The sequence below is a fragment of the Orycteropus afer genome, unplaced genomic scaffold (assembly GCF_000298275.1).
Source record: "Orycteropus afer afer isolate SDZICR_OR568_19922 unplaced genomic scaffold, OryAfe1.0 scaffold00200, whole genome shotgun sequence".
Lineage (NCBI taxonomy): Eukaryota > Metazoa > Chordata > Mammalia > Tubulidentata > Orycteropodidae > Orycteropus > Orycteropus afer.
This window is the reverse complement of record NW_006921787.1, coordinates 3,772,302-3,783,809: the sequence shown is the minus strand read 5'-3', so window position 1 is coordinate 3,783,809 and position 11,508 is coordinate 3,772,302.

Genomic DNA, 11,508 nt, shown 5'->3' with positions numbered 1-11,508 from the left:
TGTTTTATTGACTATGCAAAGCATTCAATTGTGTGAGTCATAATAAATTATGGATAATATTTTGAAGAATGAGAATTCCAGCAAATGTTTTGTGCTTATGTGGAAACTGTACATACACAAAAGTCAGGGGTTCAAATAGAACATTGGGAATATTGTGCTATTTAAAGTCAGTAAAGGTGTGTCAGTGTTGTATCTTTACAACATACTCATGTAACATTTGTGCTGAGCAAATCATTCAAGAAACTGGACTAATAAAAAGAGCAGTACATCAGGATTTGAAGAACACTCATTAACAACCTGTGCTGTGCTGATGAGTCAACTTTGCTTGCTCTAAGCAAAGAAGATTTGAAGCACTTATTAATGAAGATCAAAGAGTACAGCCTTTAGGAGGAATTATACCTCAACACACACACACACACACACACACACAAAATACTCACAAGTGGGCCAACATGCAATATCATGATAAATGGAGAAAGGATTGAATTTATGAGGGATTTAATTTAATTTAAATTTTTATTGTTATTTGAGTAAAAGTTTAAAAAGTACATTGGTTTTCTATTCAACAATCCATACACATTCTGTTTTGTAACATTCACTGTAATTACCACACTGTAATAGCATTATTCCCATCTTCTGCCTGTGCCTACCCCTTCCCTTAGCCCTTCCTTCCCATCCCCTCCTGCCTCATTTGCTCTATTCCTGGAGAATACTGTCTTCTTGATCTCCTATGCCTGACTTTTCTAATAAGTGCCTAGCTTCTGGGTATTACTGTTTACTTTACAGGCCTGTCTATCGTTTTAAGTTCAGTCCTAGCTTGAGTGTGTCTAATGGCCATAAGCTTGGGGATTCCACCAGTCTTCAACAAATAAGTAATCCTTTTTTGTGTGTGTGACTTTGACTTTTGTTCTACATTTTTTTCCCACTCCATCTGTGACTTCCTATTGCAATCCCTTTCAGAGTGGTCAGCAGGCACCATCTAGTTCTTCTGGCATGAGAGAGGCTGGAGTTCATGTGGTCCATTAGTTTTTTGGACTAATAATTCCCTTGCATCTTTGATTGTCTTCACTATTCTCTGGATTTTATTTTCTTGAATCCACAATCAGGAATTCCCCCAAAGGACAAGTTAAGACATAAAACTACATATTGCATTAGGCAAATCTGCTGCAAAGGATCCCTTGAAAGTGTTAGAAAGTAAAGATGTCACTTTGAGGAGCAAGATGGGCCTGACCCAAGCAACTGAATTTTCAATTGTCTCATATGAATGTGAAAACTGCATGTTGAATAAGGAAGACTGAAGAAGAATTAATGAATTTGAATTATAGTGTTGCTGAAGAATATTTAATATACCATGGTCTGCCGAAGAATGAAAAAAAAAAACATCTTGGAAGAAATACAGCCATAATGCTCCTTAGAAGAGAGACTGATGAGACTTTATCTCATGTATTTTGGACATGTTATTAGACAGGACCTGTCCCTGAAGAAGGACTTCATACTTGATAAATTTGAGGGTTGGTGATTGACACAGTGGCTGCAACAAAGGGCTCACACACAAAGAAAAAGACTGTTAAGGATGGCGTAGGATCAAGTGGTGTTTTGTTCTGCTGTGCATAGTGTCACTATAAGTAAGAACCAACTCAGTGGCACCTCCCAACATCAACAACTACATATATATATATATATATAATATGTATAGCAGTCAAATGCCTTAGGCACTATGCCACCAGAGCTCCTTATATAATATACGAGCAGTTCAAATAGCTAAGTGCCTGGCTACTAGCCAAAAGAATGACAGTTCAAACCCACCCATAAGTGCTTTGAAAGATAGGACTGCTCATCTGCTTCTGGAGGGCCACAGCTTGAAAACCCTATGGAGCAGTTCTATTCTCCACATATGCAATCACCACAAGTTGGAATCAACTTGACAACAACCAGGGACAAACATATCAGACATATTATATAGCAGTGAAAACCAGTTTAAAAGTATGCCAACCAAAACTCATGAATTATAATGGAAGTATTGGTCTAAGTCTAATATGACAGAAAAAAACTAAACTTAGTAAATTAGAGTTCTACATTGCCTCTTCTGTAAAAAAAAAAAAAAAGAAAGAAATTTGTTTACAATATTCTTCTTTTATTTCTCCTTTATTGTTCATGAGTGAATCAGCATTTCCCATGATTATTTCATTAAACTTCAGAGTTTATCATCAGATTTGTGGTTTGTTCTTTCTTACCAATCATAATATATAGACTGTAGATCTTGTTTGAAAATCAGGAATGTGAACTTAACTTACACTGGCAAATTTTATAAGTGTCCTTTCTTTAGATATTTGTTTTGGTGTAAAACCACCATTCAGAAAATGTAGGAAACTTCCAATTTTTATTCAAAAGACTTCTTTATAGCCATTATTTTTAAACAAAATAAGAACCCACCTGGCTACATGTAAATAAACTTATTATCTTTATTAAAAGAAATATAGTTAGAAATACTTTAGAACTTATTCCTTGTGTCTTATTTTTTTTATAACAAAGATAGTATAGTATATTTAAGTGAGAGCAGGGCATTTGCAAAGGCAAAAAAGTTTTACAAACACTAGTCATCCCTAGCATATCACTTTGATAATGGTTGAAATTAAGTTTAATAATTGTTCTTCTCAGTTCATTTACTCCAACACCAGGAGTTTGAAAATCCCATAAACTACAAACAGAAATTAGATGTGGATAAAGATAATTATGTGTTGATGAAGTCATCATCATTCCAGTCTTTCTGTTAAAGAAAATTGACAGCAAATGTTCTAAGGAATTCCCTTTTCATACTATCTTAACTACTTTGCGGTGGATAGTTTGCCTTTGTACCAATCAAGGTCCATATAAAACAATGGCATGCAGATCATGCTATTCAGTAAAGTGAACTTGATACAATTTTGGAGATACTCAAATAGCTAAAATCAGGATAAAATAAGGCAATCCAAACTTACAGATGAAAGAAGCCAAGTTTATTTCTTGGGGTGGAGGACAAAGAGAGAAGGTGCCTTTATCAGAGTTCAGGTGCAGGATATGCCTGGCTAGTACTGGAATCTTGAAGAAAGGGATACTAGATTCCTAGGACCACAAAGAGAAAAGCTGAGTGGCTCACTGATGGGAGTAGAAACCATTGAGGAGGTACTGTTTTTCCAGAGGATCTCTGTTGGCATAGTGGTTGATGATTTGGCTGCTAACAAAAAGTCTTCAGTACAAACCCACCAGTGGCTACATGAGAGTGAGGCAGTCAGCTTCTTTAAAGGTTTACAACCTTGCAAACCCTATTGGGTAGTTCTACTCTGGCCTATTGTTGTTGTTGTTATGTGCCGTCGAGTCAGACCCGACTCATAGCAACCCCTCCTTGGGTTTCCAAGGCAATATCATCACTACAGAAGTAGATTGCCCATCTTCCTTCCGAGGAGTGGCTGCTGGGTTTGAACGGCCAGCCTTCTGGTTAGCAGTCAAGTACCTTTAGGCACTATGCTACCAGAGCTCCCACTCTGGCCTATAGGGTCATGGAATCAAATTGATGGCAGTGAATGGGTCATTTCTGAGGATATCACCTGTTAGGGATTGAATGATTGAATTGTTTTTCCCAAATCAGTTCAAAACACCTGTGGATATAATTCCATTTGGGAATTAAGTTTTCTTTGTTAATATATCAGTGTAGGGTGTGTTTTGAGTAAGCCTCTTTTGAGAAATAAAAAGAGTAGTTTAAACAAGGAAGAAATGCAGTTTGGGGAATTTAGATGTCATGTTACGTGAATATCACCAAGGAGCCAATGAATGATAGAGCTACAGATGCTGAAAAGAAGCAAAGATCTTCCCCAGAGTCCACAGAGAAAGAATACCTTCCCCCAACAAAAACAACAAAAACCAGCCACCAATTCGATTTGGATTCATGGCGACACTTTAGAACAGAATAGAAAGTCCCCCCATAGGGTTCTAGGATGTATATCTTTATAGAAGAAGACAGGCTTATCTTTCTCCTGCAGAGGAGGTGGTGGGTTTGAACTGCCAACTTTGTGAGTAGCAGACCAACTCTTTAATCACTACACTACAAGAGCTACTTTTAGAAGACATCATCATGCCTTCTGTCCTCCTGTTACTTTTCTTAAACTTGTGCCTGTCATCGGCTGAAATAATCATAAGCCAGTGGGGAAGTGGTGCAGTGGTTAAGGAATTTGGCTGCTAACTAAAACATTGGTTGTTTGAACCCACTAGCTGCTCCGTGGAAGAAAGATGAGATAGTCTGCTTTCATAAAGATTTACAGCCTTGGAACCATAACGGGGGTTGCTATAAGTCAGAATGACTTGATGGCAGTGAGTTTGTTTTTGGAGTGGGTAAGGGAGCCTGGGAAATGTAGTTTGCCTCCTTCAATACAGAGGAGAGTATGGAAAAACTGGTGTATAGATTTGAGAGCAAAAACAAATAACTTGCAAAAACTTCATCACTCAATTTCTTTATTTAAAATGGAGACAAAAACAAAAGGAATTGTGAAGCAATATAAATTCAGAATGCTAAATTTCCACATTTCTTCAATCCATCACTATTTTCATAATTTCTATATATTTCACAAATATGTCTAGTTCACATTTAATTCAACAGTAAACTTCCATGAGTTACTTTTATTTGGGCTTTCAAAAGTTTTCATCTTATATTTCACACTCTTATTACATTGACTTACACATTTAGTTGCAGTTAAAATAATGTTCAATTGGCATAAATTTATTTAGAAAAAATGTTATTTTTTGGCAAGCATGTAGTTCAAATTTGTGAGCACAATTGCAAAGACAAATAATGAAATAGCTTGCTGGATGTGTGCATTCAGCATGCCAAGGACAACAGACCATGTTTTATAGAAGGAATGGTACAAGTCAATAAAATGTAAATTGGTTAAGAGAAACTAGTATATATTTCAAGATAACAATCTTCTACAGGAGCCCAATCCCACAATCATACAAGGTAGCAATAATGATAGCTTCTCTCTTGTGCATTTCAAGTCACTGAACATTGATAGGATAAGTGAAAAATCCATTTCCATCCAGTCAATTAAATCTTCACTGTACACTAAAGGTTTCAACTATTCTATATTATAATTAAAATTTCCCATTGTTAATTAATTGTTAATTATCAATTAATAGCAATATATTTAATAGTGATACAATTAATATTATTACTATCAATTTAATACAATAAAATGAAGTTTCTAGATATTAATAGCTATATTATTAATAATTATATTTGATATCATTATTTTAACATTATGAATTATTAATACCAGTATAGTATTAATTATTAATATTGGTAACATTAATATAAATGCATTATTGAAATTAAATTTGTTCTGGTTACCTAGAGCCGCTCTGACAGGAATATACTACAAATGGGATGGCCTTAACAAACAGGAGTTTATACTTTTACAGTTGGGAGGCTTTATGTCCAAGTTCAAGGTGCCAGGCTCTAATGGCTGGGTGAAAGGCCCTCAACCTTGGGGTCCAGCTCTGCTTCCTGCTCCCAACCCACTGGAGCTAGAGGTATTTCTTCACTCAGACAGCTGCTGGTTGCTGAGTCTGAGAAGCCCAAGGTTGACAAGTATAAAGGCACATTCTCAATGTTACCAAACCACATGGCAGGCCATTAATTTAAGTCCATTGTAAGTCCCAAGGTTGGCAGAGCATGGCAGGCTGCTGAACAATGACACAGCTACATGCAAGGTCCAAGTGTGTCATACACTAGAGACTATCCCCAAGCCTTCTCCTTATATATGCAGGAAGCAGACCACATCCCAAAGACAGCTACTCAGCTGCTTGTGGTAGATCCCACCATGGAGTTGATTACCAGTCTCATCACGGGAAATACTACATCCAGCTTCCCAGCCACTCAACCAAGTTGACACACAAACTTTACCACAATTCCACCCCTTGTCAACTTGGCACCTGTACAGATCTTCATTGGGTGGCATCTGTACAGATCTCTCTCACTGGGTGGCTCCAGACCCCTAGTTCCTCTAAGTGGTGACCATCTTTGGCCTGGTGGGCCCTGTTCCTCTATCTCTTGGGCATGGCAGCCCTGTCCGCTCACTCTTGGGCTCCATCACTCTTGGGAGCCACTCACTATGGCTCCATCCCACTAGCTCACATGAATGAGCAGCCCCACACTCCAGAACCAAGTTGGTGAAAGTCTAGCTCTTTGAAACCTGGCAGGTTGTAGTGGTTCCATCTCCAAAGGCCATGGCCCTACCCATTGAGGATAAGGCAGCTTTGCTTCCATTTCCTTGGTCTCTCCGCTTCTGCCAATTAATGCCAAAGACAATCCACTCCACAGGAAATCTTCCTGCCCCCAAAGCACTCAGCTCTCTTGCCCCATGGTCTGGCCAACCTGCTACTCCATTTCATGTCGATCTTTTTCTACTAGTTAATTCCCCAAGGCAACCCACTCTGCCAGGAGGCTGCCTACCCAAAGGCATCCAGCTTTCTCCTCCCTGGGCTGGTAAGGCTGTCACTGTCTCGTGCTGATTCTCTCAGTTCTGCTCCTGCCATCTCTCATGCTGGTCTCTGGGCTCTGCTCAAAACTAGCAGCTTTCTGAGTCACTTGATAAATAGGCCAAAGTAACACACCCAAATGTGTGCCTCCAAAATCAAAGAGGCCCACCAGCTGGGGGAAGCCTGATAAAATAACTTATCCTTCACTTTAGTAGGAATATCTCCACATGCTCCACACCACTGGACCCCTAGAAATTTCACTGAGGTGGAAGGTGCCTGAATATTTGTTGGATTAATTTCCCACCTCTAGCACACAGATGTCTCACCAATAAGTCTAGAGTCATCGATACTTCTTCTTTACTAGGTCCAATCAGCATAATGTCATCAATATAATGGACCAGTATAATGTATTGTGGAAGGGAAAGGCGATCAAAATCCCTACAGACTAAATTATGACATATTGCTGGGGATTTTATATACCCTGAGGAAGTACTGTGGAAGTATATTGTTGGGGTGATCTTAACAAACAGGAGTTTATTCTCTTACAGTTTGGAGGCTTTAAGTCCAAGTTCAGAATGTCAGGCTCTAGAGGCTTTGTGAAAGCCCCTCAACCTCGGGGTCCAGCTCTGTCTCCTACTCTCGTGCCACAGGAGCTATTTCTTCCATTCAGACAGCTGCTGGCTGCTGATGCTGACAAGCCCAAGATTGACAAGAAAAAAGCACAGTCCTGAAGTTACTAAACCACACAGAAGGCCATTAATTTAAGTCCATTTTAAGTCCCAAGGTCAGCAGAGCATGGCAATCTGAGGAACAATGTCATGGCTACATGCAGGGTCCAAGTGTGTGATAAGCTAGAGACTATCCCCAAGGCTTCTCCTTATATGCAGGAAGCAGACCACATCCCAAAGTCAGCTACTCAGCTGCTTGTGGTAGATCCCACCATGGAGCTGATTATGAGTCTCATCATAGGGAATACTACATCCAACTGCCTAGCATTCAACCAGGCTGTGGTGGTTATGGATGTGTGTCAACTTGACTGGGCCTGATTGAGTGGCTGGGAAGCTGGTGGTAGTTATTCCCCATGATGAGACTGGCAATTAACTCCAGCTGAGCAGCTGCTTTGGCTATGTGGTCTGCTTCCCGTATATAAGCAGCAGCTTTGGGAATGGTCTCTAGCTTAAGGCATGCTTGGACCCTGGATGTAGGTAGCTATGTTGCTGTTCATCAGCCTGCATGCTCTGCTGACCTTGGGACTTAGAAAGGACTTGAATGAATGGCCTGTCATGTGGTTTGGTAACATTAGGACTGTGCCTTTTTACTTGTCAACCTTGGGCTCAGCAGCCTCAGAAGCCAGCAGCTGTCTGAGTGAAGAAACACCTCTAGCTCCAGAGGGCTGGGAGCTGGAGGCAGAGCTGAAACCCAAGGCTGAGGGGCTTTCACCTATCCCCTAGAGCCTGGCACTTTGAACTCAGACTTAAAGCCTCTAAACTGTAGAAGAATGAACTCCTGTTTGTTAAGACCATTCTATTTGTGGTATATTCTTGTCAGAGTGGCACTTAGGTAACCACAACACAGGCCTAGCCAAGTTGAGACACAAACTTTACCACAATGCCACCCCTTGTCAACTTGGCATCTGTACAGATCTCTCTCACTGGGTGGAACCGGTCCCCTAGTTCCTCTAAGTGGCAACCTCACCCCCTTGGCCTGGTGGGCCCTGTTCCTCTAACTCTTGGGCATGGCAGTCCTGCCCACTCACTCTTTGGCAGCAGCTATGACTCTTTCCCCATAGCTCACATGAACGAGCAGCCCCAGAATCCTTGAAGACTGCTATGATTGGTATTTTGCATAAACCGGATTTGACAGTGGGAACTGCCCTAATTGAACTAAGACACTTAACTACCACAACATTGTTAATATTGATATGACGGATTATTATAATTAGTGTTCACATAATTGTTCAGGTTTCATTCCATTGCACATGATAGAAACACACTCCAAATAATTTTGGAAACAATGAATATACTTTGATTATCTTACCTGAAATATTCAGATAGTCAAGAAGCCTGTTATGAATCCCTCTTGTTCTTCTTGAGCTTTGAGATTTATTCTCCTATGTGACATACATGTTTGAACAGGGCTTATTATGTGCCTGGAAGGACTGTCACATCTCTAAGCTTAATTGGTCCTTACATGTTATGAACTCAGAAGCCCATACTTCACTCTCCTACTGTACACATGGATGATCCCAATCTTTCTTAGAAATTTAAACATTCCAGAACAAATTGACACAAGAGGATGGTGGGCTTCTTGCCAACCTCTATCATATTTTTACTCTGGTAGGAAATGAATATGCATTATGTATGAAAAGGGCAAAATATATGTACACAAAACACAGATGCAAGATAATAAATAAATAAATATCTATATCTATATCTATATCTATACATATATATATTTACTTCATTTGGTGTTATATCATTTCCATAATTATTTGTATATTTATCAGCATAAGGCTAAGCATGACTTCATTATACTTGGGGAAGTCAAGGAAATTTGGAGTGATTAACCATCTGGAACTAACTTCCTATTGAAATAGCAAATAGCCAAGATATCCAAGTGGGTATATGCTGTTTCAAATAAAGGAATACAATCCAGGTTGAAGAAAAAAGATAGATAATTAAGATCAATAATCAATTATAAGAAAATGGCTAGAGGTTGTCCATTGCTTTCATGAAACAGATTATAAACCAGGGATCAGTATTCAGTTTTTAGCAAAAAACATATTTTTACACTAGAAAAAACACCACTATTACAGATTGAATTGTGATCTCTTAAAATATGTACTCAAATCCTAACTCCTATACCTGTTGTCATAATCTCATTTGGGAAAGGCTTATTTTGTTATGTTAATCAAGCAGTATTAATGTAGGATGTGTCTTAAATCAATCTCTTTTGAGTGATAAAAGAGATTAAACAAGCAACAGAGTAAGCAGAGATGACAAAAAGGGAGATGCCAAGCTAAATGAAGATCACTGAGATGCAGAATCCTAAAAGAAGCAAGAATCATACTCCAGAGCTTACATAGAAAGAAAACCTTCCACTAGAGCTAGCATCCCCCACTCAGTATGTCAGTTTGTCATACCTTGGTGGCTTGTGTGTTGCTGTGAGGATAGAATACCACCAGTATTTCAAATGGCAGGAGGGTCACCCATGGTAGACAGGTTTCAGCAGTGCTTCCAGACTAAGACAGACTTGGAGGAAGAAAGGGGCCATGCACTTATTAAAGAATTGGCCAGTGAAAACCCAATGAATAGCAGTGAAACAGTAATGGATTATTGGAAAACATTATGAATATAATGCACAGGTTTCAGCACAGCTTGCAGATTGAGAAAGACTAGGAAGAAGGGGGAGGCCATCCACTTCTCAAGGAATTGGCCAGGGAAAACTTAATGAATAGCAAAGAAACACTGTCTGTTACATTACTAGGCAACTATACAAATAGTCTGGAAACACTGATACAGGGAAGGATGACAAGCCACTTAGGTTGGAAGGCTCTCAAAATAGGACTGGGAAAGTGCTGCATCATCAGAGTAGAACAAACTTTAATGACATCGATAAAGGAAAGCTTCTGAGACCTCCATTTGCTGATGTAACATGACTCAAATTGAGGAGAAACAGCTGCAAACATCCATTAATAATTGGAACATGGAATGTATGAAGTATGAATCTAGGAAAGTTGGACATTGTCAAAAATGAAATGGAACACATGAAGATTGATATCCTAGGCATTAGTGAGCTGAAGTGGACTGGTTTTGGCCATTTTGAATCAGCCAACCATATGATCTACTATGTTGGGAGTGACAATTTGAAGAGGAATGGTGTGGCATTCATCATCACAATGGATATTTCAAGATCTGTCCTGAAGTACAATGCTGTCAGTGATAAGTTAGCAGTCATACATCTAGAAGGAAGACCAGTTGATATGACTATTATTCAAATTTATGCACCAACCACCAAAGCCAAAGATGAGGAAATTGAAGATTTTTATCAACTTCTGCAGTCTGAAATTGACTGAACATGCAATCAGGATGTGTTAATTACCACTGGTGACTGGAATGCAAAAGTTGGAAACAAAGAAGAATTAACAGTAGTTGGAAAATTTGGCCTTGCTGACAGAAATAATGCTGGAGATCGCATGATAGAATTTTGCAAGACCAATGACTTATTCATTGCAAATGCCTTTCTTCAGGAACACAAACAGTGGCTATATATGTGGACATTGCCAGATGGAATACACAGGAATCAGATTGACTACATATGTGGTAAGAGGTGATGGAAAAGCTCAATATCTTCAACCAAAACAAGGCCAGGAGCTGATTGTGGAACAATTAACTGCTCATATGCAAGTTCAAATTGAAGTTGAAGACAATTGAAACAAGTCCACAGAACCAAAATATGACCTTGAATATATCCATCCTGAAATTAGATATCATCTAAAGAATAGATTTGATGCATTGAATACCAATGACTGAAAACCAGAAGAAGTATGTAATGACATCAAGAATATCATCCATGAAGAAAGCAAGAAGTCATTAAAAAAAGGAGAAAAAAATAAAAGACCAAAATGAATGACAGAAAACTCTGAAGCTGATTAGGCTCTGGCAAGATGGTGGACTAGGCAGAAGGACTGCACAGAAACTCTTCAACAATGAAAAGGGAAACCAATTAACACAGACACAGAAGATAATCTTGGACCCCTGAGCCTTGAAGAGAAGGCTACAAAAGTGGACTAAACCCCAAGTAGCAGAAGAATTTGCATGAAAATACCAAAAAAGGAGACACATGGAGCTGCAGTCTGGCAGCGGCCTGAGTGACCCTGAAGGCACAGATGACAGAGTTTGGAGATTCCCCAGTGATGGTAGGACCTAAGAATTAACCCAAAAATCATCCTGCTAGACAGGGATTGCACGGAAGACTGTGAACGGTGGCTGGGGAACAAAC